Source organism: Melitaea cinxia, chromosome 6 (genome assembly GCF_905220565.1).
Source record: "Melitaea cinxia chromosome 6, ilMelCinx1.1, whole genome shotgun sequence".
NCBI classification, from domain to species: Eukaryota; Metazoa; Arthropoda; class Insecta; order Lepidoptera; family Nymphalidae; genus Melitaea; species Melitaea cinxia.
This window is the reverse complement of record NC_059399.1, coordinates 15,624,257-15,632,608: the sequence shown is the minus strand read 5'-3', so window position 1 is coordinate 15,632,608 and position 8,352 is coordinate 15,624,257. Positions and strand designations below refer to the sequence as shown.

Genomic DNA, 8,352 nt, shown 5'->3' with positions numbered 1-8,352 from the left:
AAAGACGTCTAACTCTTTGCTGTAACGATTTAATTTTTTTACATTTTTTTTAAAATAAAGTTCCTGTTTTTTTAACTTTTCTCTTAGTTTATGTTTTCTAGGTGTATCAAAGATTGAATCTTGGTTAACGACTAATTTTAGACTCATCCGGTAGGTCCTAGAACAAAAAATTCAACATTAAAATACCTAGTAGTAAGTAGTAGTATATACGTGATGGTACTCTGCGAAGTCCACGTTTTGTACCGTACATGTCAGCTTTATCAAAATGGTTTGAACAAACCACACTAGATGAGGATGGCTGTCGTTGTAGTTCATTTCAGCTCAGTCGCACAGCAGCTACCTATTCTATCTATCTCCTATTAAAATATTCGTTGAAAACCTAAAATCATGATATTTAGTAGTAAAATATGAGTAGTTAATTCACAAATTTAAACAGACACAAACGAGTTAAAAATTACACGGGTTAACATACCATATGAGAAAACTTTTAAATGGTGTATTTTTATTTTCTTTTTTATGTAATTAGCTTTAAACTAAGTCTCTGTACACTGTCCGTTTTCCAAATAAATCAAAATAAAATAAAATCACACGATAAAAAAAATAACACAATAATGATGTCCACTTTCTACATAGAGCAACACGGAGGGGAGTGGCCATTGCGTTTGTTACCGATACAAAACTTTCTGTCATTTTTTGCGGGGGGAAATTACACACATGCACACTTTATCTAAATCCCACACAAAAATAATCGTCTGTAACTACGAAACTCACACATACTAAATTAAAATCACACTTACATTTTTCACACACACATAGATACATTCTGTGTTATTACAGTATAATGACACGCCGCAACTACACTGAAAAGTTGCTAACAGCCGTGGTTGTAACAACTGTCGATATGCATTATCGATAAATTCAACTACTCGGTTAGGGAAATAATGTTTTTAAAGTGATACAAAGGTAAGATATTATTATAAAAATAGACTTAATTTATTATATACTACAAATCAAACATCTTCATGTAAAATAAACGATTATAAAGAGTGAAGATTTGATTGTTTGTTTGTTAGCATTGAATAGGCTCCGAAACTACTGGACCGATTCAAAAAATTATTTCACCGTTGAGAAGCTACATAATCCTTGAGCGACATAGGTTATACTATATTTTCAAAAATATTAGGGATCCTTACTAAAACTCCAATAATGTAACCCAAGGGATAAAAAAATAACCTAAAAAATTCCTTACATTGCGTACGCTGCAAAAACTAATGATAATAGAAATATATAATGTAGTAAGACTTTGTACAACACATCATTATCTACAATAATTGTATTTGCTCGCAAACGAAAACAAAACTGACTTCAATTACATCGACAACTAATATAATATACGTAATATATACGCGTTATCAAAGGTTACTCAAAAAGTTGTTATCAGATCTCGATAAAATTTAAGCGCAACCACATGATAAACATCAGCTTTCTATTAAATTAAAAATCATCAAAATTGGTCCACCCAGTTAAAAGTTCTGAAGTAACATACATAAAAAAATACACTCGAATTGAGACCCTCCTCCCTTTTTGGAAGACGGTTAAAAAGTGTCGCGACAGCATATGTCTAACTATTATAATTATGTCACAATACGTTTGGTGCAACGTTGTTGTGCCAAACAATGCCAGTCTACAATAAACGATTTAAAATTAACCCACATTTTGAGGAGTTGATGATGTACACTGTGATGTCAACGAATCAGGAATAGGGAGCGTAGCACTCATGGCATCATAAGATGATAGCCTGTCATCTGCTAGATTAAATGATTTGTTGATGACTCTGAAAGGATGGACATTGTTAATTTTTGATTACCTTGTACATGAGACAAAAAAAAATTATGGGACAAAAACAGTGTGGCGTTAGTGTTGGTTTGGTGCCCTCGACTAATCCTTCTATTGTTCGCCAACACTTGAAAGTTAGTGGTATTGATATGATCTGAACAAATTACACTATTTTTTGTGGGCGTCCAGGTTAATCTGTTATTACCATTTTTTTCCATGTATCCCTTAAATTGGGATTTTTAGAAAACCTGCCAAATTTTTATATAAAACATTATGGTGGAAGTTCACATTAAGTAATTCTAGTAAAATGTATTAATACTCATAATACGTGTATTATATTTAATTTAATGCAATTTTATTATATAACTATGTTTATTAAAAAAAGCTAGCAATATAATATTTTAAATAAATCAAAATCTCAAAAATGTCTGTCTCCTCTTTTGCCTTTGCCGTTTTTATCGATAACCATCTACAAACAAACCGGTAACAACGCTCGGCGACAGTGACTTATCGGAAATAGACTCCGATCAGTCGCTCGACCGATCCGCATATTGTATGCGGGCGAGCGGCCTGTGTTTGTAAACAAATAGAGTCAACACGAACGATAATATTTGTAATTTTTAAGTTTAAAAAAGGTTTAAAAGAAGTATACAAGTAATAATGTGATTAAAAAATACTTACGTATGAAAGGTAACGCAATGTTTTAGTAAATTTGACGTGGCAGATCTTTTTTTGCAGCAAAAAACAGAACAATTTGGCATTTTTTGAAGGACGTTGATTCAATCGCGCAACTAGATTTAGTCTAGTGGTCAGTGCGGCTGCAACTAGTTTTATTGTTTGCATATGGCCATTTGGCCTTATACCTTGACAGAGGGGAACGCCTGTACATGGCTACTCCCCTCCGTGTTGCTCTTTGACTTTCTACTTAATTATTTTTCTATGATTGCCTACAATTTACTTACCCGCATTTTGGGCTAATGGAAATAAGAATTACTGGTAACACTCTCTCGGTACGTCATTTCGGGGCATAGAAATTATAAGTTCCGAATAACCTCAGTATTATTTTGGAATAACAAAAAATATAAAGTTTTGTATGTACTTACGTGTGAAACGATATTTCTTCAGACTTTTTGTTCACTTTGGTTTTGTTTTTTGCACCATTTAATTACAAAAGAACGGCATTTCATAGGCAAAGTTACTGTACGAGGCCCCGTGAGATACTAACGAAAATGAGCGTAGTTTGATGCATATGTGTGCGTGAGTGCGTGTGTTTACTTGAAGGAGCCGAGTTTTGTGGCTTCAGTAACAACAAAGGCCGCGCATTATCTACTTTTTTTTTACTTCATCTATGACTGTAATGACACAGAATGTATCTAGGTGTCTGTGAAAAATGTAAGTGTGATTTTAATTTAGTATGTGTGAGTTTCGTAGTGACAGACGATTATTTTTGTGTGGGAATTAGGTAAAGTGTGCATGTGTGTAATTTCCCCCCCGCAAAAAATGACAGACAGCTTTGTATCGATAACAAACGCAATGGCTACTTCCCTCCGTGTTGCTCTATGTTCGACATAGGCCTCCTCTAACGGCCGAACCCAATATTCAGTCTATCTCTGGTTATGTCCTACTAGAGACAGAAATATCTATCTATCATTCATTTTACTGACCCAATAAACTTGTCGACGATAGGCAATCTTACAACTTGAGCAGTTTTTTAACACATTGAGCAATTAAAAATATTGTATACATCAAAAGATATAGGAGTTTGAAATTATTGATAAATGAATATTTTTCAACGACTTTTTTGATTTTGAATTAAATAGTTTAAGGTGAGCAATTTAAAAGGAGAACGTAGTTGAATTGAGCTATTGGAAATCTATCGATTAGTATTTTTTTTATTACAAATATTATTTTGCAGGCTGGGGTGGGGTAGGTAATCTTATCCTTCAAAGCTATCTATCGACGAGAGGGAGGATAGCTTACCAGAGATAACAGTTCGTATGAAAATGACAGTTAAACGGCCGATCCCAATAACCTATCTATTCTTTACTAAAAGTTAAAATACATACCACCGATATGTGTCAGCGCATTTTTGCGTTTCAATAAACAAAGATAGTTAGAAATGTCAACCCAGAAATTTGATCTATTTATCTCTCGGATGGCTCACTCACAGAACATATATACCCTAAACGGGGGCTCACTGCTTACCGTAGATAAGTAGTTTCATGCAATTAACAAAAAAAAAAACCGACTTCAAAAAGGAAACTAAAAAGTGAAAAATAAATTTACTTATTGTTAGTACAAAGTAATTCGTATTTTGATTTAGTTAATCAGAAATGATTAAATAAATATTTTATAATTTTAAAGTCGGTGAAAATAGTAGTGCTTTATAGTACTTAATGAAAACATGATTAAATTTACTAGTCACCCTTACGATTTTTGAAAGTTTCCCTCGATTTCTCTGGGATCCCATCATCAGATCCTGGTTTCCTTATCATGGTACCAAACTATGGATATCTCCTTTCCAACAAAAAAAAGAATTATCAAAATCGGTTGATAAACGAAGAAGTTATCTCCGAACATACATAAAAAAATATATATTTTTAGGAGAAACAAACTTATTTATTTAAAAAAAAAGACAGAAAACCGAACACTTATCTTCTATTTATTACTCATTTTTACAAATATAACAATTATCACAAAAATTAACCTTAACCACTAACTTAATCGAAAATAATGACCGAGAATAACAATTTAAATTAACCAAGCAAACAACCGTTACTTTGAATATAAAAATGATCAACGCACTCGTCATGAAACAACGACCTATCGTTCCGAAAGCCGAGAAGCAAAAGAGCCCTCTGAACGGGTAGGGACTGCTTTTATAGACGTTGTTGCATGACGTTACAAAACGTATTAGCGGGTAGGAAACTATTTTTATTAACACTGTTGCACGACGTCACGAAACGTATTACAATAATCGATATTATGCTAACAATATATATATACGGTCGAATTGAGTAACCTCCTCCTTTTTTTGAAGTCGGTTAAAAAAAGATACAATTGTAAGTATACCGGGATACCATTGTTTCAATATCGCTTTGGCAGTTAACAAAAGAGCTTAAAGAGCAGTTAACTGTTATTCGTTGACATTACTAGATGGTAGACTTTTTGGTTACAGTTTTACATATTGCTCGATTTTGTAGGATAATCAAATGAATCTTTGTCTATTTATAATATCTAATCAATTAATAATGGATCTGTTCAGTAATGAAAGTGATAATGAAATGTTTGAAGCTGGAGTATTTGAATCAGACAGTATTGTTGGTTCAAAAGACCCAAATGTTGGTAAACGAGTTATTAATAAAAATAATGCCAGACTTGAGAGTACATTCTTCCCGGTAAGTACATACGAAAGCCGTGGATTCACGTGTTATTTTATTAATATTTATAACTCGAATACCTTGCGTTTATATTACATTTTATATAGGAATAATGACGTATCGCCATTACACCAATTATTGCTGAACCTGAGGTTTTATGCATTGGGAACAATGCTGGTATCGGTAGCCGACTTCATTGGGGTATAAAAAACATCAGCTAGCAGGATTGTGTCAGATGTCTCTCGAGCCATAGCTGGCTTATATCCTCAATATGTAAGGATCTTAGAAAACACTCAAAATGGTTTCTATGAAATATCAGGATTCCCAAGGATACTGGGTGCAATTGACTGCACACATGTCCCTATACAGTCACCTGGTTAGTATTATATAGGTATATTTATAGTAAAAATTTAATAGTTAATAATAAATGAAAATGTGCGTGTTATATGTTTATATTAGTTCTAATATTATTGCAAATTATTTTATTAATATTGTCTTATGTTAATTAATTATTTTGAAAATGAAATTATTATTTTCCATTATAACTGTTTGAAACTGAACATGTAAAAAAGAATGTAATCTAAATAACTTATAACTAATAGATACTTTTGATTGTTTATACTAAACACACAATATTATTACAAATTTATTTGCACACGAACATTAGTAGAATTATTGAAACTGTTAAATATGAAAAACCATTGTACACCATGTTCTTGCAAATAAAAATATTATTATATTCTATTGTTTTGCGCCAGGTTTATACATAAGTGTCTAATATGAAAATAGTAAAAAATATATAGGTTCTGCAAATAACTTTAAAATACCTACTAATTACCTATATTTTCAGACTTAAATACAGGAGAAGAATATAGAAATAGGAAAGGGATATTTTCTATTAATGTTCAAGGAGTATGCAATGCAGACTTATTATTTATGAATGTTGTTGCTCGATGGCCCGGGTCTTCTCACAATGCTACTGTATTTAACAACTCAGTGCTAAAAAGTAAGTTTTTATTTAATTATTTAGTAAATATGTAATATAGCTTTATAATAGATTCCTATTTGCAGTGCAGTGTGAAGAAGGGTTGTTTGGCAATAGGTGGCTTATTGGGGACAATGCATATCCTTGCACTTCATACCTTTTGACACCATTACTCAATCCTACATCTCCTCCAGAGCATCGATATAATGAAGCACATATAAAGACAAGAAATACTATAGATATAGCGCGTAATAATTCTTCGACAAGTTCGTGCATGCGCGGTCCCTCTCCCCCCTGCACCTCCCGCGGTAGACGCCGGCGCATCCCGGCCCGGTTGTTAGAGTAGTCAGTCAGGGAATCGTTGAGTCAGAGAATAGTTGTGTGCGCGGAATAAACGTCTGTACGTAGAAGAGAGCCCGTAAATACTATGTAAACTCGTAATGTGAATAAGTTAATCGAATCGGAACTCTGTGAACTGTAATTGTGTTATATTTGTATCTTAAGCGTGTAAAATTATAAATTGTCGAGTATATATTGTTTTCAATATAATAAAGAACCCTATAATCTGGCGTCCCACGTGCGGGCTATTACTAAGTAAAAGGGCCATATTTTCGCGATATAGACTTTATAATTTACGTGAAAACACATAAACTCGATGTCAGAGAGTGTACAGTGAAAAACAGTGATATATTTCGGGATTTTCAAGATAGTGTGCAAGTTTTTTTCGCCGTCTTGTTACATTCTAGGCACTGTTACCACGCGTACCTACCTAGGATACCTATTCGAACGACAATTAGAATAGCGGGCAATTTGTATTGCATATTCCTAGTGCTTGTTTCGCAATCGAGAACTTTCTGTCGGTACTTACCTAGTGTTTATTCGAAGTCTAGACTTAGTGACGATGTTTAGCACTCGAGAACTTATACTTATCGAGTAATTAATTTGAACAGTTGTCCTAGTCTTTAGATTTTAGGTTTTCTAGATAACCTAATTTAGCTAAAAACTTTATTAGTGTGTGTTTGGAACTAAAGTAGTATAGTACAGCGAATAATCGTCAATGGTGCTGGTACGATCTCGACCTAACAGTGTTTCGCGTGCTACGCAACAGCCTTCAGAGATGTACTCTGCTGCCGGTGAACAGTTTGACGATTCGGTACCGTCAACTTCCGCGGGAGGTGCGTTTTTCGTCGACATGCGTTCGTCGACGCCGCCGCTGGCTGGACGCCCGTCGTCCGCCGCGGATTCACACCCGCCGTCGCCGTCGCTGCTGCAGTACGGGCGTGAGATGCCTGGCTTGTCACAGCCTGGGCAGGCTCCGCCCGCCGCCTCAACGCGGGACGGGCGTGAGGTGCCTGGCTTCTCACAGCCGGGGCACGCTCCGCCCGCCGCCGCGCCTCAACCGATTGTGATGACGGACCAACAACTGGTATGCTTGTTACAAGCGGTGCGTTCGCAACCACCAGTACAGGACGGATCGACAACCTACGTACAGAGTGTTCCACAAACTGTAAGTAGTAATTTATCTAACTGTACGTCGAGGTTTGATGGTAAGGGTGACGTCACAACATTTATTGACTCGGTGCAAATTTATAAAGACTGTGTTGGTGTAACGGACGATATTGCTCTACGGGGTCTACCCATGTTATTGGTTGACTTTGCTGCTACATGGTGGCAAGGCGTAAAACATTCGGTCAACAGTTGGCAAAATGCGTTGTATTTACTACGTCAAACGTTTGGACCACGATTCCCTCCTCACCGCATATATAGAGAAATTTTTAGTAAGGAACAAGGCGTAGAACGGACAGATGTCTTTGTCTGTAGAGTTAGAGCCCTTATCGCTCAGTTAGCGCCGAACACATTGCCTGAGAACCCTGTGCAGCTTGATATGGTGTACGGCCTACTGCATAGAAGGATACGAGAGAGGGTGCCTAGGGCCGCGTTTAATTCATTTGATGAGATGCTGAAACACGCTCGAGTAGCAGAGGATCTTCTTGATGAGACTAGTACGTCTGCGAGAAGGTATAACGCGCCTACTCCTGCCTCATCAAATAACAACAGTGGTTCGTTACCACTGCCATCAACATCAGCTGGTGCGTCTTCAGTGACCAGTACCGATAAAATGCCTCCCATGACTCAAAACCGTAACAGACC

The 8,352-nt window shown here is 35.7% G+C and overlaps 1 long non-coding RNA gene across 1 annotated transcript; it reads left to right on the top strand.

Annotated features, from left to right (window-relative positions):
- Positions 1 to 5,877: 5,877 nt before the first annotated feature.
- LOC123654422 lies at positions 5,878 to 6,317 on the top strand. Its single transcript, XR_006743241.1, has 2 exons — positions 5,878 to 6,222; positions 6,288 to 6,317. It is a non-coding gene; the product is annotated as an uncharacterized LOC123654422 (long non-coding RNA).
- The last annotated feature ends 2,035 nt before the right edge of the window (positions 6,318 to 8,352 follow it).